Raw genomic sequence first — 20,682 nt, 5'->3', positions numbered from 1 at the left:
AGCAGATGTCCGTCATGGCAGCCTTTCATAGAAGTATTGTTGACAATAGACGGCATCCGTTTTTGTCCTGTCTTCAACAAGCGCAGCAGCGTATTGCCAGAATGTTGCTTGTGAAGTTGCCTTTCCTGTTAAAAGGGGGAGAAAAAAAAACGTGCTGGGGTGGGACTGGAGCTCTTAAAAGTCTTGGTCTCTCTGTGTGTGTATGTCAGAGCGCTGCCGGGGAGAGCCAGCGAGCAGGCTCTCCTTCCCAGCTCCTTTGACATGCTCGGACAGTATGAAAGCGTTGTGCAAGGCTGGCTGCTGATAGCACGATATTCGGCGTAGCAGGGAATTTCTCAGGGAAAGAGCTGGGAAAATGAAGGGGAGGGATGGAGTTAGCTGCAGATGGATACTTGGGAGCAGCAGACGTTGACCAAACTACTAACCTCTGGCCAGATCTGCAGCGATATAATTGATTTTTCTCATGTATCATGTATTGTTTTGGAAGAATGGGCAAGATAACTGTTTTAAAATTACTTTTTGTGGAGTATTTATTTTCGGCGGAGTGTTTATTTTCAGAGTATGCAGTTTGTATGCAATTTTGCCTAGCTGAGAAGGCTTCTCTTGCTAAAAGGCGTACAGAGGAATAATTTGTGAAAATAACACATTCCCTCCTTGGCAGCAGCTCAAAGAAAATAAGGAGGGAGAGTGTTTCTTTGGTGAGAACTGTGTATTTATTACAATTTGTCTATTTTAGATACCATACTGTGAATGATTGTGCCTGTATGATTTGCCATCAAAGAACCCTGGGACCCTACCTCCATTCTTTCCCTGACTCATTAAATGTAGCAGTAGGTTCTCTTGGAGCATATGTATCTGCAGACAAATTTCATACCTTTTTCTCATGCCATTGTGAGACAGAATGAGATCCTAAAACTACGTACACCAAAACCAATTAAAGGAACTCTTTTAACATAAATTGCAAATGTAGCGGTGCTTCAAAAAGTGGTCCATTTGCTTAATTAAACTGCCTTTAAGGTAACGTGGATCCGAACTATTCTCAACATATTTGAAGAAAGTACAGGTCTGCCTTTCTTTGGGAGGCTCTCTGATAGGCAGGTATCTTAGTCAATAAAACCTGCACACATTAATGTAATACCTAAATCAGGATGGCAGGGGAGAAACACCAGATAAGATGCCTCTCTGAACAAGAGGCTAAAATGAAATACCTTGCATTTCCTGAAAACTCCTCTTTGTTGCAGCGTGCAATGACAAAGAGGATCAATTCCACAGCTTTCATTCACAGGATTAGTCTTGGTGAAATCAATACTATCATTAACGGATGCAGGATCTGACGCAAGGGGAGTCCTGTGTACTCCGACTACGCTTTGACAGTGAGTGATGTAAGCATGTATTAGGAGAATACGGGATTTTCCACAATTGCTGCTTCATACGCTCGCGGCATTATTCTGACATGGAGCAGCCTAAGAAAGGGGTAACTTCCCTTGCGCTTTTATTTCTTGTCCAACACTGATACGCAATGCGACGGTGACACTGAAAGCTAGGTGATTGGAAAGGAAAGGAGGGGCCGCAAGTTCTTCTGGCTGGCATTAGAGGGAAAGTTAAAGTGCATTAAGATGGGAAGATTTCTTATTCCTCAAAGTCTCATTCATGGGGCCACGTGTGGCACGGAGGCATGCTGGTCAGCATCTGTCCAGGCCCACACGGGGTTAGGGCACAGCACTACTGATTCCAGGTGGTGAGACTAGAAAAATAAAGGAAGGCTTTTTTGCTGGCTGCCTTCTAGGAGGCAACTTCTGTCATTGAAGAAAAAGAAGCCAAGGAGGGTCTATCAAGAAGCTGGCTAGAAGTTCTTGTTTCACCCTTCCGTGCATGCAGATGGAGTGGCCCTGCCTATGGGGGTGACTTTTTTCACTGCAGAAAAGTGAGAGCCTGCAGGACTTCCTTCCTGCAGGACAAATAGGATTTGAATGCCCTGGGACTGTTTAAAATACTTTGATTTCTCACTAGCTGCTTACATGAGGCCTATTCCGTTGGCTGCCTGAGTTTTAATTTGTGTTAAAGATCCAGTGGAGTTGTTAACTCCTATCTGCCAAGGGTACAATTTGGTTGCATTTGATCGCTGTGTGTGAACAAAGAGGGACAGGAAACCATATATGCCTAAGAAAGAGAGAGCCAAGAGAGCAGCATTAGCTGTCCATCTGCAGTGCTTGTCTGGACTCTACTGGGTATTGCAGAAAGCACCAAAAAAGGTAACAGGGCAGAATGGGAAGCTCAGTCCTGTGAACCTTTCTTTGCCTCTGAGAGGAGCTTTATGGGGAGTTTGCAGGATTGGACTCCAGGTGTACAAAGCCTGAGGCAGACAGGCCTGTGACTGCAGAGAGTGGGAGTCTATCTTCAAAGCAAGTTTTCATTCTTTAAAAATTGTCTCTTCGTTGTAACTACCCCCTGGCAGCTTGTAACAAGAAAGCTGCTTCCTTGCTAGAGCTCTCACCTTCAGAAATGTGCATGTGCAGGGGCCGGTTTGCCGCTTCTGTTTGTAGCTCCTGGGTGGTTTAAAACCCTGCGACCTGGTGAGAATGGGTTTTGGGGGCACCTCTACTAGAAGCAAGACATCCGCCGACATCCTGGCACTGACTCTCTCAGCGCTGGTGTTTGCTGGGAAGCTATAGCATGCCTCCAAATGGTCTGTCAAGGGTTGGGCTAAGGCTGAAATTTGACTCAAAGGCATTTGAAGATCAGATTAGATCTGACCTTTCTGGATGAAACACTGAGGTCATAGGACAGTTGAACTATGTAACAATTTCTTTTTGCTCTTCCTGATGCTTTTGTACAGTTCAGCTAGCCCAGCGGGGAAGGGTGCTCAGTACATTGTAATTTGGGATCCCTCCCACCCCTGGGGGAGCTTGCTCCTACTTTTCTTGAAACAGATTTGATTAACCAAGAAGGTTAGGGCACGTAACACCGTTACTTAGCTGCTAGCCCTGGTATGTTAGCTGTATGGTTTACATCCTGCGTAAGAAAGTGCTTCTTTTCATGTATCACTTTTTTTTTCCTTTGTAAGTCTGCTTAGTGCTGATAAATGGTGCGGGGCCGGCAGCCTGGCTGCCAAGCAGATACCAGCATTAGCAGCGTGGTCCCCACCGCGTCCCTCTCCCTTGAGCATCACTTGACTGCTCCTGGGAGGAATGCAGCCTTCTGGACTTTCTCACTTGCAAACCTCCTGGCTTCTGCTTCTGTCTTGCAGCCACTGCTGTGCATCCAGCTACAGCAGCGCCTGGGTTTGCTGGGCTCTGAGCTGGGGTACTCACCTCCTCCACCTGTGTTCAGGAACCACCACTGCTAACTGATGTCTCTTTCCCCTTCCCTGCCCCTTGAGAGGCAAAAACTCTGTCCGTGAAGCATAGGGGCACATCCTGATCAGAAGATCCTGCCTATAGCAGTGTTCATAGGACTTTGGGTTGAAGCCAGGAAGAAGTGTTTGAGGGGACAGTCCTGCTGGGGTGAGAGCAAATAACTGAGGAAGCAGAGGGAAGAGAGAAAGGGAAGGAAGCGGCCATATCTGAAGGCACTGGAGTAATTTCTCCTTTGAATTTTTTCCTGTGGTCATAAATACCTGGGTGAGTCATTTAATGGCTGTGTGTCTGTTTCTGTATCTTCAAGTAAAGGATAATCCATGCCTTTTTGTATTTAGCCCATGGGGCTGCTGGGGCTTAATTCATTATTGTTTATAAAGAATTTGTAATGCCAAAATGCTAAGTTTAAGCACTGGCTAAAACCTTATTTTTGACTGATTTCCCAGCAAGATCATATAATTTTTCTTTTGTTGTTGTTCGCACAGATATGTAATCTACTAGAAATTAACTTTTTCTAGATTCTGGGTATAATACCACAGAAACCCAACGAATGAGGTGGAAGATGATGCAGGGTCAGTAGTGACGCTGAGCTGACATATCTGGAGGGAATTTCTTGGGTGCTTGCAGATTTAACTGCGCTTGCTGTGTCTGAGACACAGCCTACCTGTGAAGTTGTCGTGCATGTACCACAACATGGGATGATAGCTTTTTCCTTACGGACCCGTGATAGTGTCATAAGCTTGGAAGAGAAACTACTGAGCAAGCTGTTGAACCTTATCTGATTGTCCAGTTTCATGCTGATGAGAGCACTTGAAATCGTAACTCCTGGGGCCAGGCCAGGCTGCAGTGGGGAAAATATTAGGGAAAGATTTCAGGCAATGGAAACAACATTACATGTTTCCACACCCTCTTGTGTACAGAATACAAATAAAGAGCATTTCCCTTGAGACCCGCTGTGGAGGGTGTGAAGCAAAGTGGAACCCACCCGTTTGCACATTTTCTGGTTTATGTCCTTAAATGGCAAAAAAAATCTTTGGAATTTAGCTCACAGAAGGGTTATAAATAGATTTGTGGAGATAAAGTTTTGCTGTAAATGCTCTGGTTTTGGATCTATTTGGAAGAGTGACTATAGGCCAACAAATATGAAAGGGGGGGGGAATTGCTAAATGCAGGAAGGCAATTTAATTGCACGTAGTGCGATATGCGTGCATATACGTGCGTGAGTGTGTGTGCACGCACACCCCCCTCCACCTGCACTGACCCTCCCATTCTTCCTCAAGTATGTGGAGATTGAAGGGGCATGGAAATCCCTGCGTGCGCTTTTGAAAGTGAAATAACTTGGAGCGAGGGAGAACAAGCATTCATGATTCATCAAATTGCTAAGGGAGCCTGAACCTATGACAGCTCTGTAAACAAAGGTCCTGAGATTTGTTGGCAGCTTGTTTTATGTCCTTCTCCAAAGCAGCTGGCTCTGGCTAGGGAGAAGCTGTGTGAGGCTGGATGAACCCTTGCAGAGCGAGCGCAGGAGCAGTGGTTCTTGTGCTCCCTCAGAAGTCAAGGTTTGGTCCTGCAGACTCGTGCCAGTTGGATTCCAGTCATCATCAAAGGGAGCTCTGCTCAAGTGAAGGAGTCTGTGATCAGGCTCTCGTTTGTTTCTTATTTGCAGGGCTTTGATGTTCCCGTTGTCTTTCTGTGACCGCCACAGGGCATGTTACTACCCTTTTCCCACTTCATTCTTTTCTTTGACAGTGAGCTCTGTAATGGTGAAACTTCCACAATATTTTTTATTTTTTAGCCACAGTGTTCGCCCTGGTAAAACCTCTCTCTCATCCCAGAAGCAAAGGCAGGACCTTTTTTATTCCTCACCTTTTTTAGAGGACCTAGCAGTGCTTGTTTGATAGCCCAGATCATCGCTGTCTAATTACCCCCGCTTGTTCCAAGTACAATTTCTGCTCAGTCTTCTGGTATCAGCTGCAGACGGAACAAAGGCTGAGGACTTTTCTGCATCTTCCTAATGACCTAGTGATAACCTGCTTTCTCTCAGCAACTTCAAGACCCACCGAGCCACGGGAGAATTCGGCTTTGCTCCGGCCTAGTTAAAGCTCGTAGGTTTGGAAAAGAAATTTCTAGAGCTTGTCTGCAACGTGTGGAAATGGGGAGCGGGTTTGGTTTGCCTCTGAGATCCAGGGAAGAGTTTGGTCAGCTCTCACTTGCCCGCATAGCTTAACCTGCTGGGGCTGCAGGCTGCCCCTAGTCAGCACCCTTCATGGGGGGCTTTGGAGTGCTGCACCCCTGGGTCCTCAGAGAAACTTTGCTTTGTTTTCTGGCTTTGGGAACAGCTTAGCCCCATACGCAGAGCCACACCCCTGCTATGAAAATGAGGGGTTTCATTCAGATGTCTGATAAGCCACAGCTGTTGCTTTGCCACTTCAAACAGAACTTGGATTATAAAGACTGAAGTGCAGCATTTTAATTGCTGTAAATATGAATAAGAGTGTTTAGGCAATCCAGATGATACTGAGCCAAGCATTTCTGTGGCTAATGTATATTACACTGACAAAAGCAGGCCAGCTGAGAATTTCCCTACCGCTATCCCCAGTAACTTAAAACATCAGTTGTCTGTTTTCTGCTGCATTGGTGAAAATGAGGGAGAAGTTTTAACCTGGGCATTGTTTGGCCCAAATCTGATCTTGCTTTCATCAGCTGTATAGTGATGTAAACCGTATTGTTAGTTTAAAAAAAATAATATTTGGGTCCGATCTCAGTTACCTTAGTGCAAACCTGTTTGATTTCCTCGAGTTACTCAGAATTCACAGTGGGCTGCTTGCAATCAGAAGCCAGCCCTTTTTGTTTGGCTTTCTACACATCCCCTAAAGGACGACGGCAGCAGGAAATTGGGTCAAAATCCCAGTAACGAGCACTCACTGAGAAATGATATTTCATACAAGAGAGGGCACTGCAAACCCAGAAAGCCAGTAAAATTCCACTGCTCATTTGCTCCCTGGTGATTAAAAGGCCCTGCCATATATGGGAAAGGTCTGAGCTTCATTCACTCCAACCACAATAGTAAATGGCTTATTCACTGGACGCAGTATGCAATCAAGGAGCAATGCCTTATGACAATAAAAAGGAAAAGTAGCAACTTTTGCGTGCAGTTTCCTCCACTGCGTGTTATTAAAAGCCTTGTAACTATTTTTGTTCCCCCCTTTATTTAGAGCCCTGTAAACTGCAGTCAGTTTGGTTTGCCGCTTAACCCTCCCCCCATAAAACCAGATGCACCAGCCTATTTCCTCTCCTTCCCCCTGTACAACCCGAACAAGAAAAAGACATTTCCTCTACCGGTCCGTATAAATGTAGCTTCTCTGTCTTCAGTGCATCTACTGTGGATTTATATGACTAAAGGCTGGGATTAGTAGACAAAAAAAATTTATTCTCACCCAGGTATAAAGCACTAACTTTAACAAAAGCAATGATTAAAGCCAGTATTTCAGAAACAGCGATGGGACCACAGGAGTGAAGCACATAGGAAATGTTTGTGTATGAATAAGGATGAGTTTTGGGGAAGGAAGGAGCAGTGTGCTTTGTATGGGAGTTGCAGAAGGGGGTCCCAGGTGCTCCACACACCCCTCAGGGATTTTCTTTTCCACTACATCAGTTTCTGCAGTGAAACCCTATACAGACGACAATGAGACGCAAAGTCATTGGAGCACAGTTGTGTTTACATTCTTGCGTTTCAGTTTATTTTGTTTAGGGATCAGTACTCTCTCTGCCATCAAAATCATGGAGATAAAGTTAATTGGTCTAGTTGCATTTTATTTCATAAGGACAAAGACAGTTAAGCGACTGCAGCAATGGAGCTATGTAAGGATGTCTGCTTGCTGGAGACTTTCTGGAGTTTTTATTGTTTGTTTGTGTTACGTTGAGTACCTTAGAAATATGTGTGTCATGTTAATAGATTTAGAGATTGTCTGGGATCCTACCCCATGTAATTATGATGAAAATCCACATCTTTGTGGCCAGAAGGGCTGATTGATCAGTCTGATCTCCCAGACTGCACGCATCATTGCACACCATCCAGTTACTCATGCTTTGAGGCCACTTAAGCTGACAGGGTTAAAAGGGATGTTGTAGTCAGCCACAGGACAGCTTGGCTGGATTTGAAGCCAGCCTCCCACTCCTCCCAAATGTTGTTGTGCCTGCCAGGAAGGACCACAGCTCTGTGACAGCAGAGGTGTGGTTCAGCTTCTATTTTCATACACATCTGGGTGCCTCTACAATTTTCAACAAGGGTAACTGGTAATATGAATTTTTGTCCGTGTCAGGAAAGCAGAGTTTCTTGCAGGCGACCTGGCATGGGGTGATAACAGATTTACCCTGGCAGTTTAGGCCAGCTGTTGAATGGCAGCCTTCAAGTCATTTGGCTTCTCAGTAGCAGAGAATTGCTTTTTGACACATGGTGCTGCCTCTGTTTCTAGCATTAAGGAAAACTGACCTTTCTGTTTGGTACTCCTTCCTGTCCGATACCTCTCTTCAATGAGAGGAAGTGGGTTTGTTTTTTTTCATTATTATTTTGCTAAAAGTGAAACTGGCTCCCTTAACTGCATCTGGAATGTCAAGATCTTTCAAGTCAAAGAGAGGGAGGATGTAAATTAGGCCTCCTTTGAGATGTTGCCGCTTTTCATCCCTGGACAGCAGTACTTCTGAGGAGATGTCATTTGACCGTTACCATGAAGCTGTGCAAAGACTGATGCCCACTGAGAAACCCTAATATAGCCAGAAGAAGCACTGTTAGGCTGCGACAGCCGGGTAATGTAGCAGTAACACATGTGAATGCTTCTGTTTTCCAGCTCTTGGAATGATCAGGGAGAGCCAATCCAGGGATCAAAATAACTATATATCTAATCTGCTTCCCATTTCTCCATCCAGAATTTGGATTGTGAGAAACTTTGCGTTATATCAGCTTCTTAAATGGCATCTGGAGCCTCTGGCAAAAGTCCTTGAATAATAAGCACATTTGATGCAATAATACTTATTGCATGGTTGAAAAAACTTATTTCTTTTATTTTTACCATCTTCAGTCTTCCTGAGCCCAAATGGAAGATGTGAGACTGCTTTGTTTTTCTTTTTCCTCTTAAAAGAGGAAAGTGTAAATGATGCATGCTTGGGAGACATTTTTCCCCTGCTTTCCCTTCCTTTAAGTGATTTTTGCCAAGCTTGGTGGTTGTGCAATCTCGTACTGACTACCTGTAGAGAAGCTTTGCAGAAGTTCTTCTTGTTCAACTCTGGTGTTCTGCACTGGCCATGACTGGGAGTTTCCCTTCCCTTTATTCTTTGGGGTCCTTCAGTAAAGGCTGTCAACGTCATCATTTTAGAAGATACATTTTTTTATTTGCATTAATGTTTTTTAGAGCAACGCCCTTTCCCGTGGTGCTGTTTGTGACCTGCCTTAAAGCTTCAGTCCATTGTCTAACAAAGGACTTAAATGGTCAGTGAAGATGTTTATTGCTTCATCTGTCAAACCAAAAAATTAGTGTGTCATGCCTGGGCCATCTGCTCTAACAACCCAATCGTTTTTCCAAAATAGGCATCGTTATTACTTTTCTTTCTGTTCACTATCTTCTGTAATAGATGTGAACTCTTTTCTTGGAGTCAGTACATAGCAAACTTAATATTAGCAAAACGGGAGGGAGTAATGGTGTGATTGCCTTCTGTATCTGATAAAGATCAGTTCATCTTAGTAAAAAAAATAAAAATGAAAGGAATTTACTATATGTGTAGGAAATGCGTTTCGTTATAAATGAATAGATTGAAGTGGTGACAGACCATTCATCTGACTTATATGACAAAATAGACTTATACAGTCCTGAAAGCCTGGAGACTGGTGTGATGAACTGGAAAACACATTATAATCTGAGTACGTTATTTCTGTCTCTCCTGTGACCCTTCAAGGCAATGGAAAGGCACTGATGGAAAGGCTGTTGGCATTAGCAGGCATAGAACCAACTTCATCGATCTTGGTTCAGTGCTTACAGGTCACTGAGGCTGAATTTAAATCTTTACATTCAAGGTTTTTCCCTGATTTAGAATTAAATACCAGAAGCTATAGGCATTAAAAAAAGAAAGCCACAACCAACCCCCTTTCCCCCCCAAACCAAACACAAAACTAAAAATGAAAACCTGGGAAAGACATATTAGGTCATCTTGTCCCCTTCCTCTAGGCAGTGCAGGATGATTCCCTAAAGTATATTCACACGTGTTTTGTCCATAAACACCTCTGTTTATTAACAAAATACAATAAGCTGTAGTTTTTCAGTGAGGATTGGGATAGTTTGCTGCACTTTCTAGTTTTTAGCAGGGGGAAATAGCTATCATTCTAAAATGTGTTTCTTGGCCCATGGATATTGCTCATGTGAATTCAAGCAAAAAAACCCCTAATGAATGGAAACTTGTAGAAGAGTGAACGGCAGCTGGTTTTATTATGGACCATGGCTCTGACATGATCTCACGCTAGTTTAATACAAGTGTTACCTCACTGACTTCAATGGAACTGCTTTTCATTTGCAAGGGAGTAAATGAGGCCAAAATCAGACAGAGACCTAGGGAGACTCTCTGGGAGAGGGTTTTAGTTTGGGGAATGTACTTTACATACTCATAAAATATACGGGCATATCTGCATGTGGCAGTAAATGTGTCAGGCCGCCAGGGAGAAAGGGCCGAATTCTGCTTTGAATAGCACCTGTGTAAATCTAAAATGAACCTTAGGGGTAATGTGCCAGGGAGGGCCAAAGAAGTATCTCGTTTTTCTGAGTGCTGGGCTGAATTTCTTTCTTACTGCATTTCTGATGTTTCCTTTGAGATGGTTCAGAAATATGACAGAGTAAAACTGTTCTGCAGGGAGCTTCAGGTTTTTTTTTTGCTTCTTAATTTCAACCATATCAAATTAAAAGAGAGGTTGTGATGACTATTGTGAAGCCAGCTCAGACAAAAGCATCACATGTGCAGATGTTCTGCCTTGAAACTATCAAAGCAAGCAGTGAAATAAGAACCGTGTATTTCTGGAGTCAAACCTCTCTTCAGAATTGTGCAATATTGCATCCTCCTTCAAGCGCAGCCTTCGGCTTAGCTAAATCTTGCAAAATTGTAGGATGGTGGCTGTGCTCTGTTGGAAGTGTAGCTTTGGTCTTAAGGGAGAAGAGCTTTAAAACTTCTTGAAGCCCAGCAGAGGTGTTCCTTTACAAGCAGGATACTTGGGTGCTACAGCAACGGCCTGCAAGTGTGAGATGGGCTCTGCCATTGCTCTGTGTATGAGGAAACGCAGTTGAAGACGTGGCAGATAATTAAGAGTGAAGAAAGGCCTGGGAGCGAGGCTTTGTTGTCTTGGTTTCTTGCTTCTTGTGTTTTGGTGATCCTGCTCGCTGCTCTCCTGTATGGCAGTGCCTGAGGTACAGGCCCGTCTGGAACCAGAGTCTGCAGCCTCTTCAGAGTGAACTTTGATGTGTTTTAGGGTTAGAGTTTAACACAGCTCCCTTGATTTTAGCAGGATTTCCCATCAGTGTTGGATGCTGGTTTCAGATGCTTTTTGCTTTGCTCAGTCTTTGAAATGGGGATGTTTACAGGTGCGTGGCGTAAAGTTTCATTGTGATGTGGTTTGCAGTGTGATGCACTCCCACTGATGGAGGGAAAACATTTTAAAACTAAGGAGTTATGCAGTGTTAACTTTTATTTTTACTTGAGGTTTTGATGGAAAGCAGAATGGTGGTAATTAAGGTTAATCTAGAGGCCAAAGTCTCGAGGTGGGGGGGAAGGCAGTAAAGTGTGGGGAAAGTTTTAAATGTGTCTATCTGCTTGTTTAAAAGGAAGCTCTTACGGAGTGGGGATACAAGTCTCTTTTCCATCTATTAGAGGTTTCTCACTGTTCACTATCTGAGCCAAAGCTAATTATAATTGTCCACAGAAAAAGTGCAGCAGAAGCTAGTGTCCCTGTGGTTCATACAACTGCTAATTATTCCCAGTGGGGATGCAGAAATGCGTTCTTACAGAATTGGTCTGAGATCACCAACTTGTTTCCCCGAAGGATGCTGTTCTGCCATCAGACCGAAATGACTTCTGCTGGCTGCAGTGCTTTGCCAGATTCACAGTGGTAAACACGAAGTAGAGGCCCTATTGCTCAGAGGATTTGCGATGAGATTTTTAGTCCTCTCTGGATCTTCCAAGCAAAATAAGTGCTTCTGAGAGAAACCTGAGTTGGGAGAGCTCTCGTTTGAATACAGCACAGAAAAGTTTTCTCCTGCTTTTCTTCTGCCCTGAAAATCTCTCTGTATTCTGATTTTAATACTGTCTTTAGCTGAACACAACTTGCCAAATTCAGCCTGACCTGTATATGATAAATAATGTTGTGCACATTGTAGGTCCCTTCACGGAGACAAAAATGACTGGGGTTGTGTGAAAAGTCAGTGAAAGAGGTAGGGGCAGAGACCAGAACTTGTCTCCTACAGCAAGATACACAGGTCTAAACTATGCTGTTATCCCAAGGCACAATATTCATAGGCCTATGATTTAATTACCCTTTTGCACATAGCTCCTGGGACTACCATATTGACCGCAAAGAAAGACATAAGTAAGCAGGGTAATTTTTGTCTGTGAAGAACGATTAGAATTTAAGAGCATTTTAAATGCATTTAGGAGTGTTAGGGGATCCCCCCTGTATTCAATGTCTTGGGCATCTGCTGAACATTCTTGATCAATTTGGCCACCCTCGATCAGTTTTGGTTTTGATCAGTAAAAGCACAGATTAAGAGATGCTGAACCAGATTTCTGCGGCCGGATACTTGCTGCTGCCGGGAATACTAAGATGGTCTACGTCCGTGGACTTGTATTGGTACCACACTTATTGTATTGGACTGATTTTAAGCAATTCTTTTCTTTATAATTTCCTGGAAGTATTCTCGGGAAATGGGCAATGGGCTCTGTAGGCAGTGCATCTGTCATGCTGGTTTCAGAAAGCAGAGGGGGTGCTAAGTTCTTTGGCGAACTTCGGTGCAGCCATGAAAGCTGTGGGAATGCAGAAGGTCAGATGGTGTTGTATTCATTTTTGCCATGTCTAAAAGTGTTGCGTTAGTTGAAATGCGTATGTCAGAAATGAACAATTGGGATTTTATGCTGAAACATGCCTAGGACAGAGAAGGGCAGGAGGCTATATGGAAATAGCTGTGTTCCCTATACAGTTTTGGGCGCTGCCTGCTGCACAAGGAGCATAAATATATCTCTTTGAAATACCAGAAGAAAAAGCTTTATTTACCTACCACACGTGACTACATTTATACAGGTGCAACTGGCTTCAACTGAAGGGCCATTTTGATGAGAGATGGAATGTCTTATTTATATCATCAATATAAATTACATCTTGACGTTTACATGAGTGGTAGAAAACAAACACACTTCACTTGTGTTGGTGTTCTTGTTGTGTGCATAAAAGAAGACCTGTCTTCCTTACCCATGTGCATTTTCTGTAAGGACATAATGCCCCTATTCAGTATTCATGAAGAAGGTAATGGCTATCCAGCTCGGCTGCTTGATGAAGAGAGGCAGTCACAGAATTGCAGCCAGCTGAAATCACTGATTCTTGTGATGGAAATTGTTTATACATTTTTTTCTTCATTAAAAAGAAATGCAATTAGTGGTTTACAATGTTTATATGATAGCATCAGCTGAATCCTGTTCCAGTCCATTGCATGCTCTTTTAACATGACCTACAATATGCATAATGCAAAAATCTGACTGTGTTTTCCAATGCTAAGTGCAAATTCCCAATGCAAACATGAAGCTTTGTCAAGCTGAATTAAGCTCCCTAGGTGATATCAGGAAGGGTTTTCTTGGTTTGGTTTTGGTTTTTTTGCAAATAAGGATGGAGGAGACTCTAAATAGAAGTAAGATGGTATGCTGCGACTCGAGAGGATTAGATCTTGAATTAGAATGTTACATTAAATCTAAAGGCTTAAGTCAAATCACTGCTCAACATTCACCTTTTCAATTCAGTGATCCCTAGAAAGTGCTTTGGGGAGCCAGCTGTGCTTTCAGCAAATTTCTTCCTAACAAGGCAGAGGTGTCAGTTCAAAATTTTTGGGTGTGCCGGCAGCACTAAGAGGATGTCAAATTTTAAACCTGCTAGTTTGTATGAAACTGAGTCGCAATGCTATCCCGGATTGCTTCTTCTTTTACTGGGTTGCTTTGTTTGAATGTGTTTTGCTTCACTTCAGCTTTATTGTTCAGATATTACTTCTGGTTTAATAATATCACAGCAATATAAAGCTTCTGGACAATCTTTTTAAGTAGCTTTTGGGCAATTTTGCTGTAGCATTTTACCACTTATCACATTTGAAACCTGAGCAATCTCAGGCCAGGTTTACCTCTGAAGCTTATTTCTAACTACTTGTGATGCTACAGAATACATCTCTGGAAGTGATGCAAAAAGAGCAATCGTTTCCCCTCTCCCTCGAGATTAAAACAAGCTATTGTGTCCACTAGAGTACTAAAGAAAGAACTACAGAAAAACAATCAATTCTGAAAATCTTCAGTACATTATTCAGGGACGATCCATACAAACAGTGAAATACCTTCTTAGGGGTGTTGCACATCAGAAGTGGTAGGTATTCTTCTATTTATACACTGTGGCATGGCATTTCCAACAGTTTTTGGAAGTAATCATTCCAATATTGCGGTGTCCATGATGCGCGCACAATAAAATCCGAATTGCCTCAATACAGTGCTTCTAGGACCTTTTAAATTGTCATAATTTGGATTTGGAGTTACTCTCCTAAAAGAGCAGTTCTTTTGCTGTCGGGGGGGGGTTTTCATCAATGCCTGTTCAATTCTGTTTTAGTGTTTCTTCTCCTACTAACAGCTGATGCAGACCGCCCAAAGAAACATGTGCCTGGCTTTGACTTTTACCCATCGGAATGTGGTCAGTGGCTTTACAGTGCCTAACACCACTGGTGACTGAGGGGAACAGGACCTGAAATTTATTTTTGAATGCTGCTTTGCCATCAGGCAGTTCAGTCACTGCTCTATTGCCAGAAGTACCAGATTTTGTTCGGAACCTCAGGTGTAGACTCAGGTTTACGTGGATTGGAAAAAGCTTCATTTAAAGGAGCCCCAAAATTTAGACATTTAGGTAATTGCTATCTAATTATCATAGCCTTGTTAACATGATGAGGAAAGAGAGAAAGGAATATAAGGTACTTTGAGCTAGCAGATAAGAAATATAGAGCCTGTAGTACATGCTAGCTAGAGTATGGCTTTTTTTAAAATGTGCGTATGGTTAGCAGCTTTAAGCACTGGATGCTGTCTTTGATTATAACAGTGCTGAACTTTATCTGCAAAATTGAAACCTCTGATTTTCTAGTACATCAGTAAGTGAAACCTAAGCACATGTAATCTGTAAAAATAAATGTAATTACTTTAGCAAATGTATTACAGCTGGCCAGGTTTAACGTTGAGATACCTGTTTCTTATAGCTGACTAGTGTCAGAAGACAGAGGTGATGGCTTGAGCTGAGCTATGCAGACAGAAGGGAGGAGAGAAATTATTGCCTTGCGTTCTTCTGTGGGTACATTAAAGGGAATTAAAACTGAGTTGCGGTTCTGACCTTTGACACGTCTTCCCACTATTTTCTTCTGTTTAAAGCATCTTGGTGAGAGTAGCCTTTTTAATTTCAAAAGCTCTGGTAAAATTGTAACTAGGCGAACTGCTTCAAAATTGAACACTTGATAAAATCTTCAAGAACACCTAAGGCATCTGAAAGCTGTCACTGACCTCTTTCAAGGTGGTAGTGTGCTACCCTAGAGCAGGAGATGGGACTCTGTTGCACTCCATTTCTGGTGCTGCTTTGGTTTTGCTTTAGCAGACTTTTTTTGGCCTTGTCTTGTTTACTTTATCTATAAAACAAATATTTCAGGTTTCTGCAGTAGCACAGGGGTAAAGGGCTGACTGCAGCAAAGCGCTTCAGTGTTGGTCAGTGATTGCTACGGTGATAACGGTAAGCTCATGGAAGGCTGTGGAAGATCTCTGGTCAGACCACTGGCACAAAGCACTGCTTGCACGGGTGTAGCTCTCTTCATTATTCTCCAGATTTTCCCCAACAAACTTTGGTGTCATTTCCTATTGTGGGTGGGACCTTATTCGTCTGCTACAAAAGCGTACTTATTTCCTGATCTTTTGGAAATTTCAACAGCTAGAAATCCTGTTTCTCACAGGAATGTTGTGACTTGAGACTTAATTAGTATCTACAAAGTGTTTAGAGGTCCTTTTAATGAAAGGTGCCCTGGAAGTGACAAGTGCATTGTGATATTGTTAACTAAAGTGATGCCTACAAGAACTAGTGGCTAGATAAGGCTATCATCAACTACTCAGCTTTTTCCGTTCCTGTTCTTTGATCTTGCAGGTTTCTAATTCCTCCTTTTCAGCAGTTTTAAATTCCCCTTTGCAAAGAATGTGTGGTGTTGAAGTAATGTAGACCAACTCATTTTTGGGTCACCAATCCAAACAATTGGAGCAAATTATTAGGTTTACAATTTCAGTCTCAACTTTTAGAGCACTGGGTTTTTTTTTTTTTTTTTTTTTTTTTTAGAATTGCACTCTGGGAGACTTAACATTTAGGAATCACTATCTTGGGTAGCCAGTGCAGGTTACAGGACAAGAGTACTAATAAAATAACTAAGTTACTTCGTTGATCAATTAAAGTACTGCCTGCCCCCCTGCTCCCCTTAGAAAAACAATGTCAGATTTAAAACATTCAAGGATCTTGGTATTACAGCCAGGCCCAGCTGAGGTGTGATGGCTACAGGAAGAGAGGACTCAGAGGGAGTTCCTATGCATTTCACACTACTGCAAGAAACAGCTGTAATCTTAGCACTTGTACTCCTGTGGGCAGATGTGTAATCGTCCCTCAGGAGGGGGAAGCATCATTTCTGGTGTGTGGCCCATACTGAGGCATGTCTGCAAGGAGTTGCAGCCCGTTCGCCTCCTACCCCTACAGTAATTCTGTTCCCTGAGGAGGCTTTTGTGACAGTAACGTAAGCAATAACAGCCCTTAGGGGTCCTCTGTCTCTGATTCCGGGGCGCATAAGTTGCTGCCTCTCTGTCTTTGCTCCAGTCTTGGCTGTAGGACCAAGACGAACTTGGCCTCTGGTGCATTGGAGTTGAGGTATGTGTGGCTTATCTCTCTTCGGGCTACTCTGTGGGGAGTTAGCAGACAGAGAGTACACATGGGACCTTACTGAGAGGTGGCCTCATTCTTGTACTCACATATTCTGGGTTTTCCAAGAGTCATTTTCCTCCTGTGCGATGTTACTGGGAATGTTTTGTGGCATTGTATCTTGATCGTAACTCCCCTGCCTCTCATGCAGCATCTGGAAAGAAAAGCTGCAGCAGAGGCCTAAACTTTGTGGGTGTGTGTTTTTGTTTTGCTTTACGTTGCCTTTCTTTTTTTTTAAGAAGGAAAATTGTAGTTTTTAAATGACCTGCAGACATTACGTGGGCAGAATTCCTGCTTCGAATGGTTCCCAGGATACTCTGCATTGTATATGGCCCCTAACGCCAAACAACTTGTAGCTGAGATTTGTTTTGTTTGCTTGCAAAAGAAAATTAATATATCATGATGGGCAATGCATGGCACATAAGTCAAACTACACAAACAACTAAGGATTTTTGTGTTCTTATATCTGTCCATGGATAATATTTAGAAAACAAAGTCCTTTGAAAACCTTAAGGAATTTTGGCTGTCTTTCAGAAATGGTAGAGTTAAGTCAATAAAATGCTCAGCAGAGATTGTATGTCCCCAAACATATTTTATCTTGACAGGTTATATACTATTGAAAGCTGCAGCCATGACTTGAAGCCAAGTTAGGAAAAGAACACTTCTGTTACAGGGCTGCATTTGATGGGAATCTGAGGAGGGGAAGGGAGAGAATAGTGTGTGCTCTGAGAATGCCAAATGCAGAAAGCTTCCCTAAGCTGAACTCCTGGGTTGTATAAATCATTGTAACTCCGCTGGCATCAGTGGGTCTTTACTGATTTACATCTCTTGGGCATCTGGTTTGTTTTTTATTTTACACAAACCTAAATGCTCTGGATGCATGAAAGCGGGGGTTTTAATAGAAATTACATTGATGGGTAGTATCTTGGAATCTAAGTATTAAAGTTTCTAATCAGTGTCATTTGCCTTAAAAAAAAAAAAATTAATAAAATGGGCAAATGGGGTAATGTCTAGCCTCCAAGACCTTTGCCTGCACCAAAGAAATACACTTTGTTTCTCTGCACTGATGTGGCTTTATTGAAGTTTGCTCATCAAAGAGCTTGCTTTTATGCAAGAGTTTGACTGGAAAGAATAGGCTTTCTGGGTAGGAGACAGGGAGTTATTAGCTATGTGACATTAGAACAGATACTTTACTGCCCTTTTGGTCCTCCCATCTGAAAGGAACATGAAGAATTCATTCTAATAGCAGGGAGGATAAAATCTGGCTGTCAGTGATACCTGTGGAATGAAGCTCAATACATCTAGTCACACCGTTGCATGATTATAACTCTTTGGGTGTACAGAGACAGAAGAGTGGTGTCTGTGTAGCAGCAAATTGCCTAATCTCTGTTTTGTTGTATGTAGCCTGCAAATCAGTAATGAGAAGGCCTGCTCTGTTTTCCCTAGGAGAGAGATTTAATGTAAAGTTTGTAGTCTGACACTGGGTGTTGTGTGTATCGATGGGAAGATGATTACTCAATGATTACGCATCGCCTTTTTTTTTTTTTTTTAGGAAGATGGAATTCACTTTGCAGGTACTATAAGAAAATTACATGCAGGCAGCACAGAATGGGCTACAACAGCTACTGTCAAGGGTAGGGAAGAGTAACTTTGAAGTGAATTTGGATGGTACCTTTGACCACTTAATTGGCAGAAAATGGAACAGTTCTGGGTCAAAGTAGTGAAAGAATTAGAGGATTTAAGTTCACTTCTCAGCCATCCTATATGAGTGTTGGCAAGACACTTAAAAAGGGACTTTAAAAAGTCTGATTTTAAGACAGACTGTGCTCCTGAAACCCTTTGGTGCTTTGGGAAATCGTTAGCATTTTAGATCTTGTAAGAAGACACAGTGGACCACTGGTGGTTGGTGACTTCTCTTGCCTGTCCTCTCAGAAGCCTGACTTCTAAAAGACCCTGAGCACTCTTCATGTAAGGAAGAGCTACGATGTGAAAGTTTATCAAGCTGAGTGTCTTAAGAACAAGTATGACCATAAGTCATGCAGCAGCACGTACTGCCTTGTAGGGTGATATGTAAAAGTTTGTATTAAAAAATTGATCAAATTGTATTCACAGGTGTAAACTGAATTGATTTTACTTCATAAAAATACCTTGAGAAGATGTGTTTTTGTGTTGGTACTATTAAAATAGGTATTTTTGAATGTACTACTTCATTTAATTTAAAAAAAAAAGTTGGAGGAACGTTTATTTTTTCCTCCTTAAGTGTTCTGTCCTTGAGGCAGTGAACAGTGGTTTGAAGCTGATAAGGGATGCAGTTGAAAATGCAGCTGTTGGCTGCAGGGTGGAGGCAGCTGTACAGAATTGAAAACCATTGAGGGCCAGCACTTCAGCTGGCATAAGATGGCAATAGATTTTTTTTTTGGTGGCTTTGCAATGTAAGTCCAGTGCTCAGTAGAAATCCCTATATTTTCAGTTCTCTCACATTTTCATTTAAAATTTATCTTATGATTTGTATAATTGGAGGAAATTGCTCTTTTTGGAAATCTGCTGGGGAGAAAGGCCATAAGTTAAAGCGCCTTCTTTGCTGCAAGGTTCCCAACAAGTGACTTAAAGAATTGCTAAAGTGTCGTTTGTTTGTTTGTTTGTTTTCTCTCCCGCATGCTTACCCACCACGGCTATGCATGTTGGGCCGATAAAAGGTTTCATTTTTCCCTAGAAAAGTCTTCTTTTATCCACTTAGGTTCAGTCAGATATTGGGGGGCAAAGATTGCACATAAAATGACATTGATCACTGTGAAATTTTCTCCCCCATGCAAGAGGAGAAAGCCATGCATATGACTTGGAAAATGTATCTGAATTAAATCAACATGTACCCATTCATTTTTTCGGGGCAGGGGGCATCCAAAGCTAGTGGTGACATTACTTACAGGGAGATTTTATCAGGAGATAAAGGGTAGCTTTCTCCACCCTCCCATAAACTCAGCTAGTGCTGCATGGCATGGTGTGGCGCGCTCTCTCTGTGTCTTGAGGTAAATGCCAGCCAACCTTCTCCTCTTCCTTTCAATGGTTACGCAGTGGGGGCAAAACTGGACTATGCCAAAGCCATTTCACAAGGGCTTGGGGGATTTGTCTTGTACTGTATTTTATTGACTTCAGCTAAAGCAGGATCAACTCCTTAAGGTCCAGGAGTAGCAATTATAAAGCACAGCATGTTCAATAAAGTGAAAGCATTTTTTTTTTTTATGGAGAGTTCCTACATTTTAATTAAGAACTTTCACTAGCCAAAGACTTTATTGAATCTTCACTAGGTGTTTTTCTTCTGATGACTCTTGATCTTGAAATATATTTGATTGGATTGGGTAACTAGAAGATATTAAACCATACCAGGAGCTTGTAATTAGATACTGCTTTTGAATTGTGTTCCTCACCTCTACTTGGATGACTCATTTTTTAGAGACATCTGCTGAATGAGGCTACATGATCTGAAGTTCTGGGGACTGAATGGCACAGTGTGATGCAGAATTGTAAGGTCAGATCCAGCTGATGTCAGAGAAATTACCAAAAGTTGTTGCTGTCTGACAGCTTCGCAGTGATTTAAGGAATGCAAAGCAATATATTTCTGCAATATTCAGGAAATGCTTTTCAATTGAGTTCTTAGGACATATTCTTCCACTACACCCATTTAGAGTAATTCTAATCATTAGTAAATTAAAACTAGAGATGGGATGATTCAGACTGGACGTTAGGAAGAAGCTCTTCACCATGAGGGTGGTGAGACACTGGAACAGGTTGCCCAGAGAGGTGGTGGAAGCCCCATCCCTGGAAGTTTTTAAGGCCAGGCTGGACGGGGCTCTGAGCAACCTGATCTAGTGGGAGATGTCCCTGGCCATGGCAGGGGGGTTGGAACTAGATGATCTTTAAGGTCCCTTCCAACCCTAACAATTCTATAATTATAGCTCAGGATTTAGTTTTTTCTTTAGGGAAGCGTAATGAAACCTGCATTGCTTAGCCTCTGCCATAGCTTTTTCTAAATAGAGGACTTCGTCTTCAGGTTCGTCTATCCAACATCTTTCATCG

At 42.4% G+C, this 20,682-nt stretch overlaps 1 protein-coding gene across 6 annotated transcripts in view; it reads left to right on the top strand.

The window, feature by feature from the left end:
• The window catches only part of CALD1 (caldesmon 1), a 197,231-nt gene that overhangs the window by 795 nt on the left and 175,754 nt on the right, over positions 1–20,682 (top strand). The gene's annotated exons all lie outside the window — the stretch shown is intronic.

Source organism: Chroicocephalus ridibundus, chromosome 1 (genome assembly GCF_963924245.1).
Source record: "Chroicocephalus ridibundus chromosome 1, bChrRid1.1, whole genome shotgun sequence".
Classification (NCBI taxonomy): Eukaryota; Metazoa; Chordata; class Aves; order Charadriiformes; family Laridae; genus Chroicocephalus; species Chroicocephalus ridibundus.
Note: the sequence above shows the minus strand (reverse complement) of the source record. Positions and strands in the feature narration are given on the sequence as shown.